The following is a 13,643-nucleotide window of genomic DNA, read 5'->3' as shown; positions in this document are numbered from 1 at the left end:
GTATCTGGAAGCCTCATTAATTGGGGTAAGGTGATTCAGCTTGTACAGCATAGCCTTTCGTCATCCTCACACAGAGAGTCTGCCTCTCTGCATCCGTATGGATCCCCTTCTGGCTATAGGGGAGGCCGCAGGGGTTGTCCACCTCCTTGTGGGTTTCATGACCTCCTGATGTCATCATGAAATCCTCCCGTTCTGTGTGGCTGTTTCTGCATTTTTCTGTCTGCCTCACTGAAGCTCATTCTTCCAGCTGCGCCCGAGGTTGCTGGTCACAGATCTCCAGACTTTTTTTGTACTGTGTGGGGATGGCCCTGTGTCCCGACTCCCATGTAGCCTAGTTGCTAAACCCGAGTCTAGGGGAGCTCTGGCCACAGCCCCCTTTCACTCATACGCGCACACACACTCTCTCTCTCTCTCTCTCTCTCTCTCTCTCTCTCTCTCTCTCTCTCTCTCTCTCTCTCTCTCTCACACACACACACACACACACACACACACCTTAGAGAGCCATGCTCCCTCTTCTCCCTACCCCCCAAACACACACACACACACACACACACACACACACACACACACACACACTGGGAACACTGCTCAAAGTTTCGTTAGGATGGTAGAATGATGAGAAGTAACGCGCAGTGTGCAGGATGGAGGTGGGTGGGTTGGGGAGAAATTGGCAGGGATGGGAAGCTGGGGGGCTAGCACAGTATCAAATGCCTGAGGTGGTGAGGCCTGGCTAAGAATTACAGCAGAAACGGAACGATGAAAATTTGGAGACATTTTGAGGAATATCTTCCTAGGATTGGGTTTCTGCATGTAGAAAAACAAAATCAAGAATCAAATCTAGGGTCATAGTTTTGAATCTGGGCAGCTAGAAATACATCATTGCCTCTGGCAGGAGTAGAAAAGTTGGATATTGGGGTTCATTAGCAGGAAAGCTTTGACATACTGGCTGTGAGATGAAGGCAGTGTGAGCTAGGCAGGTGTGTCCAGGGTGCCAGGTGCTCCGGGAAGTGCTGGCTGGTTGTGGAGGAGAGGACCTTGCATGAGCCCTTTGGTCATGGTCATTGGCATGTCACTTCCAGTGTGATCCACTGAGATGACCTACATGTGGGTGAGATCTAAAGCACTTAAAAAAATTTTTTTTTGGTTAAACTTTTTATTTTGAGATAATTGCTAATTGTAGATTCACGTATAATCGTTAGAAATAATACATAGAGATCATGTGTAATCTTCACCCAGTTTTCTCCAAAGGTAACATCATGTAATACTGTACTACAATATCGCAAACCAGGAGATTAAGATTTTCATACAGTCAAAAGACAGAATATATCCATCACCAGCAGGAACCCTAATATCACTTCCCTCCTATTCCCACCCCCACCTACATCCCTGGCAACCATTAATCTGTTCTTCATTTCTACACTTCTGTGATTTCAAGAGCGTTATATAAATGGTAGTGTGCACAGCATGTAACCTTTTGGAGCTGGCTTTTTTTCACTCAGCAGAATTATCTGAGGATTCACTGAAGTGCTTTTTTTGAGTTACATAATATAAAATAGAATCCTAGCCTTGAAGAGATGGCAAAGTCTTGTTCAAGGTGTTCCTGACATTCACCAGCCACATTCCTGATACTCTGGCAGAGAGAGTGCCATTTCCCCACAACAGCCATTGATAGACACTGGAATTGAGGGAAAGCCTTCCTTATTGGGACCCACCTCGGCGTCTCTGTAATTAACCAAACGCTGTGCACTGCTTTCTTGAACAACACACACTCACTTCCCCATGGATGCTCTTTGAGTATTTAAAGGCAGTTATCATGCCACCCTGTCCAAACTAAACTCGATGGTTTCCACAGATAGTCCTTGGGGATGTAGTTAGCAACTCCTCATCATATGGGTTACTAATTTTTCTATTTAGTACAAAGAATAGTAATATGGTAGGCTCCTGGGATACAATGTCACCCTTCCACAAATCCTACCTCTGATTTCAGCTGCAGCCCTTGGTGCTGGCCAAAATCAAACTGGTAATTCACTATACCTCCCAGGGTTTTTTTTTGTTTGTTTTTCCCCACTCATCCATGTTTGCCAGTTTCTTCCATTCTGCATCTCTGTGATTGTTTTATACCTAAGTGCAGAACTTTGCATTTTTTCCCATTGATTTCAGGCCAGAGTTCCAGCCTCAATATACTTTTGAACTTTGCTTTGCCCATTCATCACATTAACTCTTAATCTTAGTTTTATGTAACGTAAATTGAATAAGGAGAGTTTCTGTGTCATTGACCAAAATGTTGACAGAGGCAAGGAATGTGTAAGCCAGTGCAGCCTGCAGGTCAGCACTGATGAGTTAGGGCATTGGGGCCATTTTAGTGCCATTAGTGGGAAGGCATCTAACTCTATGATCATCCAGCCTCGTTTCTTTATTGAGTTCACAAGGTAGGCTGCATCTGGTGGTAAGGGTGGAGCTTTAGGGTCAGACAACCTGTGTGATCCTTCGGGTAGATCATTATTTTTTTCTATAAAATGGAGATAATAATCTATAAAATGAGGATGATAATAATAATGAAGAATATGTAAAACACTGAGCCTTGTATCTGCACCTAAGAGCTCAGTGTTGTGAGCTAAAAATTCTTTTTTCACTTGTCCACCACCTCCTGTTTTTTTTAAAAAAAGAGATGCACTCAACTTGCCAGGACCTGTTCACCTGGAAACTGCTGGTCCCGGCTGTTTCCCTCTCTTTTCTAAGTGCTCATGACACATTGGTCCAAAATATGTCTTGCATGGGTAAAACTTCTATTCACTCTTTTTTTCTTCTGTGTTTCATTTGAAATTTGCAATTTCTACTGACTTACCATCAAGGAAACTGATTCTGTGCTCCTCTGTGTTGAGTCTTCCTGATGAACTTCTGAACACATTCTTCATCTCCTTTAATGCTTATTTCCAGCATTTCCATTTGAGTCTTTCTTCTAGTGTCTCTCTGCTGAAATGTATCATCTGCTCATGCAAGTTGTGTACCTTTTCCACTAGTTTTTAACGTATTAATCATTGTGAATTTTATAGTTCCAGGATTGAGTCAAGTCTAAGTCTGGTTCGGTTGATGGCTTCATTTCTTGAAAGCAGGGGTGGGGAGTTGGGGCTTTCCTGCTTTTTTGTACATCTTGTAATTTTTGGTTGAAAGCTTGGTATCATGTATAGGACAGTATAGACTGAGGTAGGTAGTATTTATGCCTATAAATGGGCAAGTCTTTAATGCTAGGCTGTTAGAGAGGTTGTCTGCTCTCGAGGGGAGCAGGGTTTGGGTTTTGCTGTTGCTCTGGTATGTTCCTGCACCACCAGTTTTCAAGTTCCTTAAGGTATCATCTTGTACTTGAGGTGAGGACTGGTTTGCCAAAGGGTTTTTCTCAAAGTTCCTTTTTCACTGTCAGCTTTAGACTTTTTTTTTTTTTTTTTGCGGTACGTGGGCCTCTCATTGTTGTGGCCTCTCCTGTTGTGGAGCACAGGCTCCGGACGCGCAGGCTCAGCGGCCATGGCTCGCGGGCCCAGCCGCTCTGCGGCATGTGGGACCTTTCCGGACTGGGGCACGAACCCGTGTCCCCTACATCGACAGGCGGACTCTCAACCACTGCGCCACCAGGGAAGCTCAAAGCTTTAGACCTTTATTATGCATCTGAGCCTCAGAGGGGGTCTCTCTTCATGCTCCTGTCCCTCTGCTAGCCATAAGCGCCAGTGGCACTTCCTGGACTGGGCTTTCTCCATCATTTTTGTTTTTGACGTTGGTCTTCAGAAGGGTCAGTGTGCCTGGGTCTTGGCGGGGGGTGCTATCTCAGTGATCCTGTACCTCCCTCGGTAGTAGGGGACCTCTGAAGTTCTGTGCTGAGGATTGTTTCCTGCTCCTGCCGCAGCGGCACAGAGTCTTATTCTTTTACCTTCTCCTATGCCACCTGTGTATCGGGGCAACAAGATTTGCTGTCCTTCCCTGTGGCTTACGGCTTTTGTCTCATAGAGGAGACGGCTCAGGGTGTAGTTTCCTGCCTGTCCAGGTGGTGTGGTGGCTGCTCCCCTCCTCCTATGGGGTGGTTGCTGTTGTTCTTGTTATCTGGTTGTGCATCCCCCAGCCTGCACCATGGGGAGACTTTCTTAGGTCTCCATCCGTGCCCCGATCTTCCTCGTGGTGCCGTGGAGGTCATTGGATAGCGGCTGTGAGTGGATGCTGAATCCCCTTGTGTCTGTAGTTCCCGGGGGTACCATACTCTCATGATAGTCTATCCTTGGCCATTTGTTAAAACTATGATCTGAGTTTGACTTGCTGCTCGGTATGGTGGCACCGTCCTCCTACTCTGCTCTGCATATATGGGCCATTGCTGTGTCCCACCTTTTCTTGGTGGAAGGAAAACTGTTCCTTTTTAGATTTCATGCTATTTGGTTCCCCTGAAATGCCATCTCTCTAGTGGATTCAAGAAAAGTTGATTTTAATGATTATTTGGCCTTTTTTCTTGTTAGGTTTGGAGCAACACTCTTTGTAGCTTTCTGAGTAGAAGCCAGAGGTTCAATTTTGTATATTTAAAAACACGATAGGGCTTCCCTGGTGGCGCAGTGGTTGAGAGTCCGCCTGCCGATGCAGGGCACACGGGTTCGTGCCACGGTCCGGGAAGATCCCACATGCCGCGGAGCGGCTGGGCCCGTGAGCCATGGCCGCTGAGCCTGCGCGTCCGGAGCCTGTGCTATGCAACAGGAGAGGCCACAACAGTGAGAGGCCCACATACCGCGAAAAAAAAAAAAAAAAAAAAGGATAAATAAAATACCATGAGATCTGCTCAGGCAATGAATTCTATCAGATTTTTATGTTTAATCTTTCCAAATTACTTGAATTAATATGTATTTTATTAATAGAAATTTGGATTAAAACTAATTTCATGATGCAGTTAATGGTAACATTGAAGAAAAAACAGCTAAAGTTCATTGGTGTAATATGAAATCTTGATATTAAAAAATAACCTTTTAAAACTTTTACTGATTTTTTAATGATTGTAAGAGTAATATATTCTTTGTATAAAACTTTAGAAATACAAAAAAAAGTAAAAATCACCTGAAATGCTACTATATAGATATAAAGATTGTTAACTTTGTACATTTCTTTCTACTTTTTTTCTTTGAAATGTTCTTACGTAGTTAACTCTAAATATATTATAAACATTTTCCTGTATTACTATGGCATATCAAAAACATAACATTTAGTACCTATGTAATATTTAATCATACAAGTGTACTATAATTTATTTGATTTTTCTCATATTATAAAATCAAATTGTTTCTAATTATGTACTATAGAGCTTCTTTATGTCTTCATGAAAACATATTTAGTGAATGAGGTTGTATTCCAATTTTTTCCATGTTTACCAATATTTCATTAGGTAAGATTTTTTTAAATTCCACAAGTTGTAATGGCAGGTTCAAGTAATATTTGTGTCAGAGATATTATGGGTGCAAAGTGCCATCCTCCCCTTTATAGCTATTGCTCTTTTGCTGGTTATTTGGCTCCATACACCCAGAAAACTAATTCTCACTGATTTGATCCCTTGGATGCCCCCATATGCGGATAATCTCAGTGGAAGGGAAAAAAAAGGAAGTTTTACTAGTCATTGTTTGGGAAGAGGGAGAGGCCAGAGGTCAAGCCAGACCTTAAATGAGCCAGCAGGTTGAGGGGACCCCATGGTCCAGGATGAGTCTCTAGCCACAAAGCTGGAACAGCAGTTTCTTCAATTCACTCTGAGATGATCTACTTCAGGGAGCTGATATGTGGAAGGAACCACAACTCTCCAGAGGCTTATCGATAAACCAGAATGGCAGCTTACTATTTTACACAGACAAGTTCCCCTGTGAACATCAATGGGAGAAACAGGAGCAGGGGTGGGATTTTTTTTTTTTTTTTTTTTTTTTTGCGGTACATGGGCCTCTCACTGTTGTGGCCTCTCCCGTTGCAGAGCACAGGCTCCGGACGCGCAGGCTCAGCGGCCATGGCTCACGGGCCCAGCTGCTCCACTTCAGGTGGGATCTTCCTGGACTGTGGCACGAACCCGTGTCCTCTGCATCGGCAGGCAGACTCTCAACCACTGCGCCACCAGAGAAACCCGGGGGTGGCATTTTGACCCTTCTGCCCTTTTAGGAAATGTGGCCAAGGACTACCAGCTGTGTTCTAGCTGCTGGAGAGAGTAGGAATGGGTGGTTCTGATGTGGAAGACATCTGGGGTGATGTAAAAACCCCACAGTAGTGGATGTGCCATTCCTTAGGAAGAGATGTTCTTAGAGAGTTGGGTGGACAGGAGGACCGGAAGAAGCATAGGCTTCCTGGAGCCACCCTGGGAATAGCCCTACAAGCTCAGGTCTGCCTTTGCCAGCGCCGCTAACCCGCATCCCTGCAGCCTCTCTCCACCTGCCAGTACTCACCTGCCCACCCTTCTCCACCCGCATCCAAGGAGATGTGAGCTGACTGCCGAATTCTTGCCAATAGCACATTCACCATTCCTGAGGTTTGCTTGTTGTCCACTGTCATGTTTCCAGAGCTGGCTATTTATATAAGAAAGTTCTTTAACTTTGATTATTCCTTGGAGAAGGATATGTGTCACATTTCCCCAAGGCTTATGTTTTTGCACCAGAGGGAAAGATGGGGTTCCCTATAGTATAGTAGAAAGAATCAGATAGGCCTGGTTTTCCTTTGACTTCCTCAAGAAATTAGCTGCATGAGAAGTCACATAGCCTCCTAGACCAGGAGATTTTGCATCTGAAGATGGAGATATCACTCATGGGAAAAGTCCCCACCCTGGTTGATTCCCCCTTCATTTTGCAGATACTATCAAGGTGTTCCTTCAGGCAGTATTTCAGTGCAGGGTTTTCGGTAGTGCTTAGTTAACAACAGTGGATTTATGTTACCTGTTATCAACTAACTCTTCATAGTTACATTGAGTATCCTAAGGGAAAGTTAGCACAGTGGATGTTTTCTGGTCTTGTCCACTTTTAGTCATTATTCTTTAAGAAACCTCCAGCTAAACCCCAGAATTTTATCTCAATAGAACATGTTCATTTGTAGCATTATTTACTATTTTGGCATTTATTTGAATTATTTTTGAATAGTCTTCTGTATTTTACATTCTGTAAGATTTCCTACCACTGACTAGTAAAAACTTAAGGGGTTACCAGCCTCACACTTGGCTACTCCGTTAATCACCAAGTTGGTTCCCTTTCTGCAAATTGCACTGGGTCATAAACAGGTCGGCCATCAGGGTTTGAGGCAGGTGACTTCCTGTCCTGGCAGATGTGCCAGCCTTAGTGTGTTCACCCCTCCCTCACAGAAACCTGAAAGCCACAGCTCAGAATTCTGGACTCAGGGAATATATTTGGCCCATACTTTATTTCTGATAAGATCCACCTCATTTTGCAGACAACATCGCAGAAGGGGAAAGATTTGGAGTCCAAGGTATCTGTTTGATAACCAGTTACAAAAGCTTTCAGGCCCATTCTGAGCTTTTCGCTTAGGAATTCTGAGCTTAAGTATATGTTTAAGAGAAGTTCTTAAAGATAAGTATCTTAAGTCACTTGAATTTTTTGTTGTTGTTAAAATAGTTAGTATATTTTTAGTTCTGGTAAGCTTGTAAACAATGTGGCAAAGCTTTGTGGATCCAGTTAACCTTACAATTTCCAATTCAGTTTTAATAACCAGCATCCCCTTCTATAACATATTTATTCTTTTTTAGTGGAAAATGAAACGTAGAATGAAGCATGTCTTTCTAACCCCCTTTGTAATTTAAATCCTGAGGTTTGGAAATTGTTTTCTTTTTATGGTTGCTGAATTTTAGAAGAGGAGTAGGAGTTTGGAGATTTCAGGGAATACTGTTATTTCTACCTAATAAGCAGCATATTTGACCTGCTAAGTGTAGTTGTTGGTTTTCTCTAAGTACAATAAAACATGAAGGGAGTTCCGGTTTGCTTTTAAGTGCAGAATTATTGAGAAGCTACCTTTTATTCCTTTTCCATATATCTGGTGGTTACATTTTTTTTTTTGGTGGTACACGGGCCTCTCACTGTTGTGGCCTCTCCCTTTGCGGAGTGCAGGCTCTGGGTGCACAGGCTCAGCGGCCATGGCTCACCGGCCCAGCCGCTCCGCGGCATGTGGGATCCTCCCAGACCGGGGCACGAACCCGTGTTCCCTGCATCGGCAGGCGGACTCTCAACCACTGCGCCACCAGGGAAGCCCTGGTGGTTACATTTTATCCAAAACCTAAACACCCGGGTTCTGTACAGGCTGACTCCATGCCCTCCCTGTGGGTTGACCCAGAAAATTTTAAAGCAACAAAACCAAAAACCAGCCAAGCACTGTGTGGACACATCCTCCTAGTCTCAGTCCCTGCCTCTCTGACACGGAGGTGACACTGGAGTCCCTAGTTGTTCATGCAGTTGTTCATGGAAGCTCGGTCCATGACTGAGGCTTGACCTGACAAGTGCTGCATCCCTGGGTCACCAGGCATCCTTGTTCCTCTGAAACCTCATGGCCCCTATTTTACGCTGTGTAGGAGCAGAGAGTGAGAATGACAGCTGCAGCCAAGAGTGAGGCTCATACTTGTGAGAAGCACAGTTCAGTGCTGGCTGCATGTGCCTGTCCTTGTGCAAACGGGTTGTCTCAGATTCCTGCTATATACTGTCATTTAGTTGCATGTTTTAAAGCAATATAAAACATAATTTATTATAATGGACAGTGCTAAAATAGACTACAGTACTAGTTTTTCCTAGAATGTAATTATAGTTGACCTTTAAATTACACAGGGTTTAGGGACACAGACCCTCCCAGGAGTCAAAAATCCATGTATGAATTACAGTCAGCTCTCCGTATTTGTGGTTCCTCTGTATCCTCAGTTCTGTATCCATTGTTCTGCACCTGTGGATTCAACCAGCCGCGGATCATGTAATACTGTAGTACTTACTTTTGAAAAAAATCTGCATATAAGTGGACCTGTGCAATACAAAGGGTTATTCAAGGGTCGACTGTATATAAAAAGTAGGTAGGGCTTCCCTGGTGGCGCAGTGGTTGAGAATCTGCCTGCCAATGCAGGGGACACGGGTTCGAGCCCTGGTCTGGGAAGATCCCACATGCCCGCGGAGCAACTAGGCCTGTGAGCCACAACTACTGAGCCTGCGCGTCTGGAGCTTGTGGTCCACAACAAGAGAGGCCGTGACAGTGAGAGGCCCGCGCACTGCGATGAAGAGTGGCTCCCGCTCGCCGCAACTAGAGAAAGCCCACGCACAGAAACGAAGACCCAACACAGCCAAAAAAATAAATAAATAAATAAATAGTGTTCCCTTAAAAAAAAAGTAGGTAATGTGTAGCCCAAAGGATGAATCTCGACCCCCAGTGTGTTTCCTCCAACCCTAAAAAAGAGGGCTTATTTGTGTCAGCAGGAACCCACAGGTTGTCACACGGCTCTTCTGCACCATGGAAGCCCCGAAGGGCAGCTGGATCAGCCGTGAGCCTCTCCAACTGTCTCTTCTCCCCACTGCAAGGGCCCTGCTCTGGGAAGCGCTCTCTGTTCTCAGCAGCCTGGCTCCGAGGGCCCCTAACACGGTAACGCTCTCGGTTGTGTGGTATGGAGGTGTTCTGAGTCCTCTCTGCACAGCAGGATGACCATCTCCTTAAAGGCAGGGCTACAGCTTCCTGACTCCCTCAGGGAATCTCTCTGGGTGCTGGGCATCTGGAAGGCACTCAAGACATTGAAAGAAGAAGCAGAGCCTCTTGGGATTCAGAGGGACTTTAAACAGGCTCAGCCAGTTCACCCGCATCTGGGTTCTGAATTCCTTCTGCAATAGCCTTAGCAAGGGCCACTCAGAACCTCTGGATGTGTGGAATCTACTACCCCATCATCTGGTTGGTCTTAGAGCCACTGCTTCTGAGGCTGACTCCATGTTGCCGTGTTTAACTGTTCTGTGACCAGTTGCTTTGTCTTCCCAAGTGATTAATGGTCTACAAGAATGAGAATCTATTCTTACTGATTTTCCCTCAGTGCAAGATGGATAGGCCGGTGTTTGAGCCTGTGAGTCATTGCAATGAAACCCCTCATTAGAACATGAAGGAGCACCAGGCAGAGATGAAAATGTCCTTGGAGTGCCACTGCCCTTTGAGAAGCCTTCAGTGTCTGAGCCACGCAGTGGAGTGTGTGCTGGCATCCGAGCCGCTTCTTCCCGCCCCCTCATTTGCGGTCCTTGCTCCTGCTGCTACAGTGGGCCTGCCTCTCCTTACCCATCGCTGGCCTCTGGTTTGCCTCTTCTCAGCAGGTTGGGAAACTCAGTGGCCACTCCTGTTAAAATGTGTCTTAGGATAAGTGCTGGGGCACCAGGTGTGGATTTTTCAGAGCTTTGAGACGAGCAGCATGTTTGGACTTGGAGGAATGGCTGTGTGGCCTCCATTGTGGCTATTCCAAGGTTTTGGAGGGTTTTGATGGCTTTCCAGGTTCTGGAGGGCATCAGATTAAGTGATTTCTGGGAAAATAAGGGTTTGATATAGAAATCTTTTGAGGTCGGGTACTTTTATTACTTTCAAGTCTGTGCAGTAATGTTAGTGAGGTATTTATCAGGAGGAGTCCTGCTGGATGTATTTTGATGGTCAGTTGGGACATGCTTGCAATTAGTACCATTCATTTCCATAAAATTAACATGCTAATGCTCTTTTTCTAAAATAGTTTAACTATCTAATATGTTTGTGATTAATTTCACATAGTGAGTCTTCCAAACATAAATAAATGTCACTTAGACTCAGTAGAAGCCAAATTTGTAGAAACCTAAAATCATGAGTCAGAAGAGTTTAGAGATTTTTTTTAAAAATAAAATAACAGTGCCAAAAGATCTCTAAACAGAGCCTTTATTGCAAAGGAGAAGATGACATGAATAGGCATGTTGAGGCTATTAGAGAAAGAAGGCTCCCTGAGAAAACAGTCAGTGGTTTCTTACTTAGAGAGCCTCATGTGAGAGAGTTGGGTCCCTGGGACCATGCCGGCCAAGGCCCCGTGACCACAGAGATGCCCAGAAGGGGGTCCTGCTGAGACCAGCTGATGGCGGAGTGGGCTGGGCAGCAGCCAGGTTCTTTCCCATGAAGGCACTGAGGAGGCTTAAACCACATAATAATAGTGTACCCACTGAGGAGGGCGCCAAGCCTGGGCTTGCTGGGTTGTTTTATTTACTTGAAGAAAGTTTTTTCAGCTCTCAACGTACAAAGATAGCACAGTTCATCATGCCATGCCTTCCCCTCCTGCCCCCAACCTTGTAGTTGCTGAGAAAAATACTTTGGAATGTAGTCTGTTCTCAGTCAGGGAGACCAGAGAATGTGGGACTCAGGTTAGGAAGGTGAAAACGTTCTGAAGAGTCCAAAGCCCTCACGAGAACTCGGGTCCCAGTGCGATAAGGATGTTGCGCTGAGGACAGAAGCCCAATATGCTGGCTGTCCTCCGTGAAGTTGTCGGGGTGTGGGGTGGGGGATGGGAGCGGGGCCTACGAGGCTGGTTTCACATACATACGTGGTTGGGTGTGCAGAGCAAACCTCGGTGAGAAGGGCGCGCCGGCCTGCCCTTCGCGTGCAATACCGACCCAGTAGTTCCTCGGGGCAGATGCTGTTTCCTGTGTGTCAAATAAAACAGCATCTCCACCACCAGGTAGCTTCTGCTCTAGTCCGGGGCAACAGAGGAATATCAGGTGAACAAACTTGTATGTAGCGATTTCAGGTCATGATAAAGGATGTGAAGAAAATAGAACAGGGTGATGTGAGTGACCAGGGGGCTCCTTTAGATGAAGTAGTCAGGAAGGCACTTCCCATGATGGGAAATTTCTCAGACCTGGAGGATAAGGAAAAGCCAGTCCTGTGGTGACTGGTTAGGGAATAGCCAATGAGAAGACTGAGTCATGCACGAGCTTCAGTATGTGAAAAGCGCATGGTCACGTGACTAAAGAAAGGTGGCTGATGGAAGCTCCCTGGGCAGAGGGAAAGTGACAGGAGATGAGGTCAGAGGGCTTGGCAGAGACACGAAGCCCACAGGGGTGGATTCCACCCTGAACGTGACGCAGAGCGAATAGAGGGTTGAGAGTGCCCGGGTCACTCTGGCTGCAGTCTGGAGAATGGACTGCATGGTGACAAGCCCAGAAGTACTTAGGAGGCTCTCAGTGGTGGACAGGGAAATGGAGATGCGGATGGAGTCAGGGCAAGGACAGCCCTGGACGATGGCGTCATCGTAGGATTGGGTGGGGGAAGGGCAGGGTGACTCCCGCTTTTGCACTCAGTGGATGGCGGGGCCTTGTCCTGAGGTGGGGACTGTGGAAGGAACATGCTGGCAGCGGTCAGTGGGATGGAATGGTCATGAGTGCAAATCAAGAGTTCTCTTTGGGCCGTATTGAATTTGAGGGCCTGTAAGCATTCGAGTGGCGATGTCAGGGGCCAGGCCTGGAGAGCACTGAGTCGCAGATGGGACTTAAAACTAACAGCCTGGATCAGCTCACCTAGAGAGAGTGCACGGCAAGGGAGCAGCGGGGAGTAGTGAGCTCTGAGGCCTTCCCACACCTGGAGGTTGAGCTCTTCAGAAGGAGCCAGCAAAAGAGTAGCCACCCAGGTAGGAGACTGCAGTCGGCCATGGCGAGAGGAAATTGTTTCTGGAGGGAGCGGTTGATTGTGTCACGTAGTGCTGAGGGTTGAGCCTAAATGAGCACAGAAGAGCCAACACGGAGGTCATCGGCAACCTTGACAAGAGTAGGTGAATCTGCGCGGTGGAGATAGAAGCCCTGTCAGATTGGATCGAGGAGTCCGTGGGAAGTGAGGAAGGGGAGCCAGGGAGGGTGGCAACTCTTTTGAAATGTCTTCCTATAAAGGGGAGCTGGGAACCACGGCACTGGCTGGAGAGAGATGTGGAATCAAGGAAAAGTCAGCTGGTTTACTAGGGAAGTATGACAGAGGAGAAGGGGCAAGGGGTAGAGGGAGGTGCATGTATTTGGAGAAATAAATGTGGGTGGGTGGTGGTTTCACGCTGTTTCCCGAGGCATGTGCAGGGCTCCAGTTCTCCCCTAACACGTACACATGCCCCTAATAATTCGATGTGAGCCGATGCCCACGGGGGCACTGGGCCTTTCTCTGCTGCAGAGTGAGTGGAGAGCGTGGAGCCCATTCTCCAGGGCCACGGGGGTGGGGTGAGGGGACGTGGGCTGATTGGCTGGTCCTTACCTGATCCATTCATTCAGCAAGCAAACAAGGCTGAGCCCGTTCTGTGCCAGGTGTAGTTTCAGGCCCTTCAGACACGATGCAGATCAACCCCTGGCCCCTAGAAAGCGCTTTCTGCCGGTGGGGACCGGGGCACTGCCCAGCCACCTGCTGTGGGTGGGAGGAGCAGCCCCGAGGCAGGTTTGCTGTTTCTTAGAAGCAAGATTTGAACCCATTTCCAGGAGGAAGTTGGTGTTTGAGTTCCTTGAGAAGGAGGTTCTTGGAAGGAAGTGGGGTGCAGGAAAGGAGACTGTGGGTGAAGGTAGCAGCTGCAGCCCCTGCGGGAATGAGCAGGGAGCTGAGCTGGAACCTCCAGGCTGCCACAGTCCCCCAGCTGCTGAGCTGAGTTAGGGATCTGCGGTAGCATCAGTTGG

The 13,643-nt window shown here is 46.7% G+C and overlaps 1 protein-coding gene across 7 annotated transcripts in view; it reads left to right on the top strand.

Annotated features, from left to right (window-relative positions):
• Nucleotides 1–13,643, top strand: part of FHOD3 (formin homology 2 domain containing 3) — a 507,955-nt gene that overhangs the window by 298,036 nt on the left and 196,276 nt on the right. The gene's annotated exons all lie outside the window — the stretch shown is intronic.

This window comes from Kogia breviceps, chromosome 15, assembly GCF_026419965.1.
Source record: "Kogia breviceps isolate mKogBre1 chromosome 15, mKogBre1 haplotype 1, whole genome shotgun sequence".
Taxonomy (NCBI): domain Eukaryota; kingdom Metazoa; phylum Chordata; class Mammalia; order Artiodactyla; family Physeteridae; genus Kogia; species Kogia breviceps.
Note: the sequence above shows the minus strand (reverse complement) of the source record. Positions and strands in the feature narration are given on the sequence as shown.